A 12,542-nucleotide genomic window follows, 5' to 3' on the forward strand; every position below is an offset into this window, starting at 1 on the left:
GCTATTATGCATTTGATGCACCATCTCCTGTATCTGGATTGCATGCTCTCCACATCACCAGATGAAATCCTTCAGTCAGCCAAGCAATCACCAAGCTTTAATTGTCTACTGAATACCAGGTACTGTACTAGGTACAAGGGATGCAGAGACAAAAGGGAACCAGTCTCTCCTATCAAGGATCTTATGTTCTCTAATCAAGCAGAAGAGATCTCAGGTCACGATGTTCACTGTCCTCATCTGACAAAGGACACCAAGGCTTGGGGAGGAACATCCATACTTCCAGATCCCACTGGTGAATAATGTTCCCCAGTTCACTCCCAGTCCCTAAAAGAGTCTGACAACATCTGTTTCTACACTTGGAGGGAGGGCGCCCTTTGGGGAATCCTGAGACCAAAGGTTCTCAAAGTTTGTTATGTTTGGGGAGAAGAAGGAGGCCCAGCCTTGGAATCTTTTCTTTTCACTACATTCTGATATAAAACCTCATGTAGCACCTCCAGTTCCAGCAGGTGGCATCTGGTCAGGGCACACCTGTGAGGTTCATTACCTGTCACCAAAGTAACCCAATCAACTCCCAGCCAAGACAAGGGAGAGGACCAGAGGGAGCCAATTTAGGGAGCCGCCTAAGACACATGAGCTTCCTTTGTGGTGTTTCACTGTCAGCTCTGTTAACCCTTCCCTCACCTAAAGTTCTTCCCCACATTTGGACCCATGGCTCTCCCCAGAGATAATAGCAGTCAATGAGAGGAGAAAGGAGGAGAATAAACATTTATCAGATACCATGCCAGACACTTTACAAATATTATTTTAATTGATCCTCATAACAATCCTGGAAGGTAGGTCCTATTATAATCCCAATTTTACAGTTAAGGAAACTGAGGCAGAGAGGGGTTAAGGAGCTTGTCCAGGGTCAGTAAACGTCTGAAGCTAGAAGTGAACTCAGCTCTTGCTTCCAGACCCAGTGCTCCATCTTCTGCACCACCATCATTAATCAATGAAGTAAACATCTCCCTTTGAGCTAAAAAACCCAGAGCATTTTGAAGGCTATTGCTAAGCTAGAGTGCCCAGAGGATGGAAATCAGGCTGGTGAAGGTCCTTAAGTCAGTGCCCTGAGGACAACTTGAGAATCTCTACCCTGGGGAAGAAAAGGCCAAGGGAGATTGTGAAAGACAACAGGGCAGAGGGTCTAGACCTGCTCTGCTCAGCCTGAGGTCAAAGGGGTAGAAATTTTGAAGGAAGAATATTTTGTTCCTGCCACAAGGGAAACAGTTCCTAACATTATACAACTACCCCAAGTGGACTGGGCAGCTTCAACAGGGTGAGAGGGGAGGGTGGGGAGGGGAAAGGAGAGAAGGTAGGAGGGAGAAAAAAATCAATGTTTACTAATTTTTTTGTAACTGAAAAATTTGTTGAGAATCCACCAGTTCCAAATTGGTCTGTAAACATCAGGCAGCTTCTTCTTTCACGATCCGGTCTTTTTTGTGTGGTTCCATGAAAACTTTCTTCTCCTCCACAGTCTGGAACCGACCGTGACTAAATTTGGATGTGGTGTCGATAGACTTCAGGTCAATCTTCAGGGCACGACATTTGATTTGTACCAGCAGGGACTTTCACAAGGTGAGGACTTGCTTCTTGGTCCCAATGACACAGCCTTTCAGCATGATAAAGTCACTGGCCACTTCACCATAGTGGACAAAGCCTCCCAGAGGGTTGATGCTCTTGTCGGAGGGATCATAATCTGTGGATGCATTGTTTTTGATCAGTTTGCCATCCTTGATCTGGTAGCGCTGGCCAATCTTGTAGATCTCTTTTGTTGATCTCAGTGTGATAGTGGTAGCTCTTTTGACCAGCTCGAACCACAGAGAAGGCTACCCAAGCGGGATGCCACCTTATACAGTCCTTGATGGGCTTTTCAGGGCAGTTTCTTGGTGTGCCAGCAGCTAGTGACACCTTTGTAATCCCTGCCCTTCATCACCGCAATGACATCTCATCCTGCTCAAACACAGTGGACACAGGCACCTACTGCTTCAACTTCTCATGGGCCCAGTCCAGCTTCTCAGCCATGCTATCACCTGGATCTCCATCAGGTGAGACTTCTCCTGCCTCAGAGGGAGCAGGGGCATTTGGGTGTGGGCAATGACACGGATGACCTGGTAGTGCTTCTTCATGCTGCTCAAGTCTTTCTCCAGCTGCTTTTTGCCACAGTCTTCTTGCCACTTTTTGCAGTACTTGGTGAAGGCCTTCTTCTTGAACTTATGCCAGTTCTTATAGAATCACCTCTCACACTCATCGCTGACATGCCTGGCAAAGATGGTTTTAAAGCTCCGTGGAGCTTTGCGGAGTTTGCACATAGCCCTTGATGTCCACAATGACCATGGGAGGGTGTCTCCATGAGCATCACAGCCTCAACCACTTCTTGTTGACCTTTGAGCCAGGCCTGTCCACCTCTCAGACACTATGGGTCATGCCTGCCTTGTAGCCCAGAAAGGCAGTCAGGTGGATGGGCTTGGAAGGGTCATCTTTGGGGAAACTTCACCTTCCCCCAGTGCCTGCTGCTTCTCTTTTGAGGTAGGAAGCCCAGAGACCCATGCCCGGGAGCGGAGAACTTCCTGTGGGGCATGTTACTGCTGATGTACCTGCAGCTGCTGCCAAGTCGAGTTTGGAAAGCATGTTTACTAATTTAAAAAATTAAGTTAGATTAAAAATAAAAGGGCTGCAGGACCATCACCTCAGGTACCCACAACACCAAGAGCAAAGGAGCTACTTGCAAAGGTTGGCCACTAGATCTCTCCCAATTCAACTGAATGAGCCCTTATGTGCCCTTACTTCTTTAGGTAAATGTCATCTCCCCCAACAAAATGTGTAGTTCCTTTTTCTCCTTGTACCCTCGGTACCTGGTCCACAGCAGGTGCTTAATGCATGCTGAGTTGAATTACAATTGGACTAAATAATAATGGAAACATTGGTGTCTCCATGAACTAGAATGTTCAGAAAAAATCTAGCAAGATGAAATCTAATAGGGAAAGCTGTAAAGGCAGGGGCAGTGAGGGGTATCACAGTACACAGAGCATGGGGCCTGGAGGAAGAGGGCCAGAGGCTAAATCCAAACCCAATGTGACCTTGGTGAAGCCACTTACCCTGCCTGACTCAGTTTCCTAATCTGAAAAGTGGAGATAATAATAGCACTTCCTTTCCAGGGCTGTTGTGAGCCTCAAATAAGATTTGTAAAGTGCTATGTAATAGAAATGTTAGCTATTATTATTCTTGCTGCTGTAATCCTGAGTTCAAGATAGTGGAGGAACAGCTAGAGAGCAGCTTGTCAAAAAAGGAGGGGAGGGGATCACTACCAGCTAAGCGGGAGTCACCAGTGGTGGCTGAGACTGTGGAGAGGGGAAGCTAAGGTTTGGGGGACCCTCCTGCATTCTGCACTGGACATCCCACGTCCCTCTCTCACCACTCATCTGGGGGTGGGGAGGAGGGCAGCCCTTCAAACCTTGCCAGGCATGGAGGAGAGAAGGCAGAGGAAGGGGACAGGGATGGGGATGGATGTCCTTGGAGGATGCTGATGTGGAAGAGGAGCTCCTGAGGACAGAATTAGGCTCACCTGTGGAAGATGTGAAGCCTGGTTTTAGCCGGCATGGAGATGGGAGTGGGGAGCTTTCTAAGAAAGGACTGTCCGAAAGTCAAACAAAATGCCTCAGGAAACAGAGGGCTCCCCGCTGAGGTCCTCGAGCCAAGAGGGAAGGAACAAATGAATGAATGGATGGATGCATTCCGGCTCACCTAGCAACCCAGCGTGGAGGGCACAGCTATTCGTGTCCAAGTCAGACTGAAAGGCCTCGGAGGGCCCATCGCACCGTATGTGACCACAGCAGGAGCCCTCCGCAGGCCCACGTCAGCGCCCAGCTGCCTCAGAACTCTACCCGGCAGTGGCCGCTGTCCACGATGAGAGTGCTGTACCCGCCCTTGGACTGCTCCGCGGACCCAACCGGCTCCGTGCCTGACCCTAGCCTGCAAACGCTCTCTGGAGACCACCTCGGAGGGTACTGACCGGAGGAGAGGGAGGGAAGCCAACAGCACGCGGCGGCAGGTCAGGGGTTCGGGGAAAGAGCGAGCCCAGGACTCCCGGCCTCTCTCACCTGCTCACAACTGGTACTTTCCTTCCCATTAAAACAGAGCTTCGGGGCCCCAGGAGTTTCCTCTATTTGGTTTCTGTGCCTATTTCCTTTTTTCTAACCTACAGACCATTCGAGCAGCTCTTGTATTGAGCGACTCTGTTGTCTATCTGGCAACCAGGCTTGCAGATCCCACTGGGGAGTGGTCATTCATCTGGTGCCCAAGACGATGCAGGGGTGGGAGAAGGGAAGGCTTTGAAACGGGCACTGGAGCATTCCCAAACAAGAATGGACCTCACACACCTGGAGTCGAATTCTTTCCTTTTACAAATAACTGCAACCCATTAGGAGGGAAATCTGCCTTTAGGGCTCCTGCCCTTCCCTTTGAGGATCCCCCTCCCAGCTATGTGGTAACCAGTGCAGGTACTCCTGCCCCACCCCCTACACACACACACACACACACACACACACACACACACACAGTACCTTTTGCTCCAGACCATTCCTACATCCTTTACCAAATTAAAAAAAAATCCTCTTTATTTCATTGGACCCATAGTTTGAGAATTGGAAGGGATCTTTGGGATTGAATTCAATCGTCCTTTATTTTATAGATGAGGAAACTGAAGCCCAGGGGAAGTGAGGTGCCCAGTCACACAGCTAGGGAGGTGGGATTCAAACCCTGGTCTCCCTGGCTCCAAGTTTCCCACAAACTCTTTCCTGGACTTGTTCTCTGAGGGTCAATATATAATGCTACTTTGTGAATCTATGACTTCATGAGTGTGGAGTCCTGTGCTTTCCAAGATGGCTCACCCTCCCTATCTTCATAAGCTTCTGTGACCAGGTATTTGTCACTACTGGACAGGCTCTGGATGATGGACCTCCCCAAGCTTACCCTGGCTCATCCTCTGGTAAAAGTCAATCCCTAGGACCATATTGAAAGACATCCCAGCCTAGGAGAACACACCTGACTGGTCCCTCTGGCACCAGAAGGTAGTGGTGTTTCTCCTTTCGGAGAGGCCTCCTGGAAACCCAAGGCCTTCACCCAAAGGATGTCTCTGATGGCACCATGGCAGCCAGTCAAGGAAGGTGGTCTTTGGACACCATCTCCTGTTCTGCCAGGCTCTGAGGGATGCTCTGAGGGTAAGGTTAAATAACCTTCTGAAGAAGGGTTTTCCTCGGCACCATTCAGGGAGGTAGGTCACAGCCATCAGGATGGGGGCCCTTGGGCAGATACCAAGAGCCTGCTCAGAATGTGTGACTGACTGTGGGTGGGCTGCTTCACCTTTGGCCTCAAGCTCCTTCTAGCTCTCCATACTATGAGCCCATTTTAGAGAATCACTCAGAGTGAAAAGAGGTGGTGATTTGCCCTGTGTGGCTATATGCAAAAGCTCAGTAGCCCCCAGAGCACTCCAGAAAGTCTGCACCCACCATCAGACTGCTCCCTGAGGGCAGGGTCTACATTCTGCCCTTCTTTGTATCTCCAGAACTTAACACAGTGTTTGGCATACAGCAGGTACTTAATGTATGCTAGCTATCTTGGTGACACAGATTTAGAACCCAAGAGAGGAGACGTGAGAGGCCTCTCATTTTATAGGCAGGAGCTAGGACTGCTCACTGCACTGGGGGGAGGGGCTGTATGAAGAGATGCCCCCCAGCCAAACACTCAAGGGAGAGTTGGAGCCACCAGGCTCATAGGCTCATTCTCCTCTTCTAGAGGAATCGTTTTCACTGAAATGAATCGTCATTTCTAAGTTTATGAGGTAACTGGGTTTGACCCAGTTCTACTTGAAGCTGTTTGCTCATTCTTGAGAAGTTCCATTTCTAACCCCAGTGTCACTGATGGCAGAGGCCCACCTTTGCAACCACACTACAAGGAGCCTTTGGGAAGGGAGGAGAGTGAGCAGAAGAGGTACTGTTTCCAGGGAAAAGGGAAGCGCTGGCTCGATAACTCGGGGCTTTGGAGGGGGGAGCAGGGGTGGAACAAATCACACACAGTTAACAAAGAGGAACCCAAGTGGGTTGGATGTCACACACCCTTGCATGTCGAAAAGTAAAGGTTTGGCAGACAAGTGAAAGACAACCATTTTCAGATATAGCTGGTCATGAGGGCTGGACAGGGGCTGGCTTTGAAGTCTGTTGACCTGAAAACTTGGTTAAAGAAACACAGGCTAAATGCATACATTTTATGATTTAATTAATTAATTAATCAATTCCCTATTAAAGATAACGGTAACATAATGCATTATGGAGCCAGAAATGTTCTGGCTACCCAGTGCAGAAATCTTCTGGCTTATATACATTTTGCCATGAGAAAGGAACTCTAAATTTAGTAAGACAGGACAATTAAAGTAATGTCAGTCAGGCCTTGTGATTCCAGGCTGGGTAAACATATGTCATGGTGATAAGGAAGGAAATCCCACCACTAGTAAGTGGCAGGCTTCCTGCCCTAAACAGATAACTGACATAGGAAAGGGTAAACAATGTTCAATAGAAATTACGACCTAAGACGTCTATATTTTCTTTACCATTAATATGCCATGACATAGTATGTGTCTATAGATAATAAGATAAAAAGGAAAGTCCCATTATTCAAGATAGTGTCTTAGGTTAAAGGTCTCCTAAGGAATGTAGAGTCAGCCTTGGCTGGCTTTTGCTGACATAGGAAGAGGCATTGTCTGAGTTTGCTTCAGAGAGAACAAAGAGATTATTCCAAAATTTTATATTAAACATTATCAAGTCAGAAGGATCTGGGATCACTTAACCCCTGTGCCTCAATTTCCTCATCTGTAAAACAGGGTTAATAACAGCACCTTCTTCACAAGGTTTGCTGTAAGGATCAAATGAGTGATTACTAACTTGTAATTATATAGCACAATATGGCTCGCAAAGCACTTTGCAATCTCATTCTGTCCTCACAACAGCCCTGGGAGGTTGGCATGGGACTTTTGGCTCTCTCTCAGTTTCCCCTTCCAGAGTCTCAGTTTCCCAGGAGTGGCTTAGACTCAGTGGCCTCTTCGGTCCCTCCCAGCTTCGGATGTATGAGCCCACATCACAAGGTAACCTGAGAAAAGGCTTTGAGAGCCACGACCAGTCAGAATTGCCGGCAGAGACGCACTGGGGGCTCCGGCTCTTGAGATAAATGGCCTGCAGAATGAGATTTTGTTAAAGACACATTTAAAGGATCAAAATTACTCTATTGGTGTTGAATGTAATGGGCACAAAAGTGATCAAATGCTTCATTTTCTAGTATGGTAATTTGGAAATGCACCCAACTGAACTGACGTCATGTGACTGGCTGAAATTCTGTTTCATGTTTTAAATACCTGGCATTGCATGTGTTATTTTCCCGGTTCTTGACCCTGCCTGAGGTCATTGGTCTTGGAGAATTAAGGGCAAACAAAAAACCACGGTATCTGTAAAATTTTTTTCCTTAGGTGAGTTTTGGGAAACCATTGCATGAGGAATGCTAACAACTTGAAAAATGATACTCAGAGTGTTATAATTCTATTATCAGGAAAATATGCCAAATTAAATACTGTTGTTTAGTCATGTCCAAATCTTCATGACCCCTCTTGGGGTTTTCTTGACAAAGATAATGGAGGGATTTGCCACTCACTTCTCCAGTTCATTTTACAGATGGGGAAACTGAGGCAAATAGGATGAAGTGACTTGCCCAGGGTCACACAGCTAGGAAGTGACGGAGATCCAATTTGAACTCAGGAAGATCAGTCTTCCTGCCTCTAGGTCCAGCATTCTATCCACGTAACTTCCCAATTAAATATTTAACAGTTTTAAAATATTTTGGCCACATTCTTTAATAGTTTGATTCATAATCTAACAGCATCTAGATGAAAGAGAAGTTACTTTTCCTAGCATTGGTGTGATAAATAAAATCCTTTCACGGGAGGCTGAATTAAGATTTCTTTTAACACCTCCTCCCCTTCCAATCTTCTTCAGGAGCTAAGCACTTACAATTCCATTCAGACAGAGAGGGGAAGAGACTTTTGGGGGAGGAAGAAATGTCAGATCTTGGCTACATTTGGAGGCTAAGAGAACCAGCCCTTACACCCCACCATCATACTGTGCTTGGCTATTCCTTTGGGGTGCTGGGGAGCCAACCCCAGCCCATTCAGACAACACATCCCAGAGCTCCTCCAGACACATTGAGCTGAAATCCCATGCCAAGCTTGATGGATGGGTAGATGCCACACTTCTCTCCCTTGCATTTCTCTGCAAAGGGAAGACTCAGGACTCAAGGAACCTGTTGGGTGTCACCCATATTGGGTGAGAACATGTCATGGACTCTTGGTGCCTGGCAATTGTGCTCAATTATTGTTGTGGTTTGTCCTTCATGCTTGAGGAGAACCAATGACATCAGGGAGGTGATGCCATGACATACAAGTGAATTGGATTTAAGTTAGGACAGGCTGTGCAGTCACCAGCCTCACTTTCTCCTCTAAAGCCATCTAGGTCCAGTGGTGAGGAAGTGTACTTAATGATGGGGTATGGGACCTGAACCTTTAAAAAAGGGTTCCTCAACTTTCCCACAAATTTCAGCAGCCGAGATCTCTGGCATCTGCCTGAGGCATCCATCTCATCCCAGTCAATGTTACCCCAGATCACCCCAGGCTACTTGCCACTCTTAGATCACATCCAAATCTTCCCCCAGTCTTTTTCCTATAAAAAGTATGAGTCTATTCCTTATCAAATGTGCAGACTCACTAGGAATCTCACCCACACCAACCAGTGTCTTAATAAACTCACTACTTGAACTGAAAGAAGGCTTGAGTGGTCTAATTCTCTGAAGGCAGAGCCCTGTCCTGTCCCCTTGAATTCTGGACCTCCCAACACTCCGAGGCTGAAACACTTAATAGGTGCATAATGAATGTGTCTTGATTGATTAATTGGCAAGTGAGTCTCCGTCAGTTTGCTTAATGAGCTGTTTGAGGGGAAACATGTCAGGGAAGAGAATATGAAGCGGGAGGTTCAGGATGCTGCATCCAGCCAATGGAACGCAAGTTGAGAAATTCAAATTGGGAACAGCATACAAAGAATTGCATTTGTCTGAGCAAGTATCCTCTTCATTAGGGAGAGACCTGTGCACTAGGAATGTAGAATAATTAGCTAAAACAAAATGAGAACTTTCCTGGCTTCCCAGCAAGTATTGTTGTTTGTTTAGAGTGAGCATGTAGATGGGCTCGTCATGGGGATCTAGCACCAGAAATGGGGATCTAGCACCAGAAATGGGGAGCCCCACTATGGAGAAGGGGAGGCATCACTGGTACCTAAAGCCTGATATCCACAGGCCAAGTTTCCCTTCTTCTTAATGACTATTTTTGGAATTGCTGTGAACCTAGGAATGTGGGTAGAATATTAAGAGACATATTTCCGAGGCAACCAGGAGACCCTACGCATAGGTCAAAGTGAGAAAATTGACTGTTTAAGTATCACTTAGATAGTTGGAGTATCCTACGGGTCTGAGAGGGGTCTGGTAAAGATGAACAAACAGAAGGAGGGTGGCTTATCCCCGGCCCATGAGAACAGATTGGAGAAGCCATAGTGAGACTGTAAGATAAAAAGGTCTCAAATCCAGGAATGTAGGACGGGAACAAGGAGAGAAACACACTCCTCCAAAAATAATCCCTTAGTGGAGGATGTGGAAATATCTAGCATGTTCGTGGTGTGGGGGGAGGCAAAGATTTTGAGAAAGACATCCTTTTGAAATTGGCTAGAAATCTATCAGAGTTAACTACAACTCTGAATTTTAGACCAGTCTGCATACAAATTCTAAATTGGTTTTCCATGTGTGCTGTCTTCTCAAATGTCTCATCTAATGTCTCATTGATCTGCTTTGCTCTGTATACATTCTCTGTGTCTCTGTGTGAATGAATGTTTATGTGTAATCTGATAGGATAGGGAAAGAGAGAAAAATACTTACATGACTGGTAAGAACAAGTAAAAGAGTGTAGGAGAAGTGTCAGGTCAGAAGTAGAAAGAAATAAGGTAAATGCAGTTTTAAAAGGGCTTTAATCAAAGTTCACCAGAGGGAAAGGCAAGAAAGTTTAAGCATCTGGAAAGGAGAGGAGCATGGGGAAAGAGTTTAAGGAAGGCATAACCTTACTGGCACAAACTGTGTGAAGGGAAGGTTCGAAAATAAAAAGTTTTAGAAACTTGAAAAAACTTTTGTTGGTAAAACTTATTTCTCTCGGCATTCTAACTCTGGCCAAGTTTTGAATGTGAAAAGAAAAAATAAAAAGGGGAGGGGGGCAATCTTTTTCCCCTCAGATCAAAGAAAGGCAGGCTGACCAGCATTTAATCATTTCCTGCCTCACCTAAAGGAGAGTAATTTTAGTGTAATGGGACACAACTGAAAGCTAACTGAATTCATTCTGGTCATATTTGGAAATGTGAAAAGGTGAAATGTGTCACTCCTAATTTAATGCTTAAGATAGGTTAGAATTTATTTGGCATTAAGGTCTATGGGAAAAAGCAAGAAGAAACTCTGCTAGAAGTTAGTAGAAGATTAGCAAAAAAAAAATCTCAAGCAGGCAACCTAGAGTGGAAGGTTGAGAGTTTTGAATTCAGGTTTAATTAGGTCTTCAAGCTAAAGTTCGTACTTCATGTTAAAATTAAGTCAATGTATCTGATATGGGCAATGGTTCTCCTGGTGTATAAATTGTTAGGCATTTAACTCGTTCTAGTTTCTAACGTACAGAAAAGCTGGATGAAATTGGCGATTTTTTTTATTTACTTGAAATGTAAAGGAGAGTGGAGGTGGTCTGAGTAAGGATTAATAAAGAACTTTTTGCAGAGAGAATACAAAAGAGGAAGGATTTGGGTGGGGTGGGACAGCATCTAGTCTGCATGCCCTCAGGCCCATGGGTTTTTAGTTACTCCCTTCCCCCATCCTACTTCAGAAGATTTGGGAATGTTCAAAGAGGACAAGATCAAGGGCTGAAAAGAACAATTTGTAGCCTGATTTAGTGATGAAAGTTAGAAGGGATTATGTCTATCTGCCTTCCAGGATGGATCTATGGGACAATTTTGTTGAATTTAATATTCATGTTGATTATGGTAAAGATATTGGTTCAAATAATTATTAAACGCCAAAGTTTCTGCTTGGGAGGGAAGCCGGTGGTACCACGCTGAAATTCCTTAAGCCTTTCATCTGAGCTAATCTGAGTCAAATCTTTTTGTAAAACCTCTGAAGAATAGGGGTTTGGAGATGAAATGCCTAAGGTGTTTTGTTTTTAATCTTAGGGTCTTGAGATGTGAGGGCAAGCAAAGTAGGATCTTTGCTGTTTCTGTTTATACCAAGAAGTATAAAGTTCTGAATGACGTGATTAAGGAGGATCTTTCCCACCTATTGATGGGGGAAGCTTGATTAGAGGAGTTGTTTTGTAGGAGGGTCCCAAGTACCCTTTGTTTTTTCTCTTGAGGCTCTGGGTCAGAGGGTCATGCCCTCTGGCTCTGTAAAGTGTATAAATACTCTGAGGGTGAGGTTTTACTTTGGGTTTTGGGTTTGGAAGAAGGTCTATGCACCAAATGAGACTCTGGGAAGCTGCTAAGCAGTGCCCCCCCCCCCCCCCCCCCCCCCCGAAAACCCAGCGGTTGGTGCTTCCCTCTCTGGTAAAGATATGCATGTATGTTAATAGTCAGACATTTTGGAAGCATGTCCCTTGGCTTTTGATTTCTCTGAAGTTCAGGGTGCTGACTTTTCCCCCTGAATTAACTGAATGATACACGTGCTTCTTTAAAGTGATGGTTAACTCCTCAAAAGTTGCCTTTCCTTTTAGGGAACCACTGTGATAGCAGGCCCTGGCCCCACTGTGAATGGGGTGCCAGCTGACACAAGAGATGGGACTTCATCTTCTTGAGGAGGTGGTGGAGGGCTTGTTCAAAGAAGGGAATCTAGGACCATGTGTCTGTGGGGGGAATGTTTCAATCTGTGGATATTATTTCCCTTTAAAAGGTCAGAGGAACTGGATACATTAAAATGTTTACACAGTTACCTGACATTATGGTTGTAAAGTGCTTAACACAAGGACTGACACGTGTTAGATACTGCATCATTATCTCACTAACTTAGGGTAATTGTTCCCTATTGGGTAACTTGGAAGTGGGTTTTAAATACCCAAAGTAATGAGACCAGTAATTTCTGGAAATTCAACTGATCTGCATTATTAACTATATTTCTAAATTGTATTGTATTTCTAAAGTACTCTTAGAGTGTAAAATTTGAGAAACCATTGTGAGGTAGAAATGGTGGTTAAAGCAACTTTCATCTGAATTTTGTTGCATATGTGTTGGTTTTTTAAAAGAATGTGATAAAAATCTGAGAGTTTGAAATTGTTATATTTGGTTATGAGTAAATAATAATATTATACCGGACTTTCCATTTTGAAGTCTTGGTTATTATTGATAATG

The 12,542-nt window shown here is 45.2% G+C and overlaps 1 pseudogene; it reads right to left on the reverse strand.

Moving 5' to 3' along the window:
• Nucleotides 1–549: 549 nt before the first annotated feature.
• LOC140497785 (large ribosomal subunit protein uL3 pseudogene) lies at nucleotides 550–6,630 on the reverse strand (annotated as a pseudogene).
• Between the last annotated feature and the right edge of the window lie 5,912 nt (nucleotides 6,631–12,542).

This window comes from Notamacropus eugenii, chromosome 3 (genome assembly GCF_028372415.1).
Source record: "Notamacropus eugenii isolate mMacEug1 chromosome 3, mMacEug1.pri_v2, whole genome shotgun sequence".
In the NCBI taxonomy this organism is placed as follows: domain Eukaryota; kingdom Metazoa; phylum Chordata; class Mammalia; order Diprotodontia; family Macropodidae; genus Notamacropus; species Notamacropus eugenii.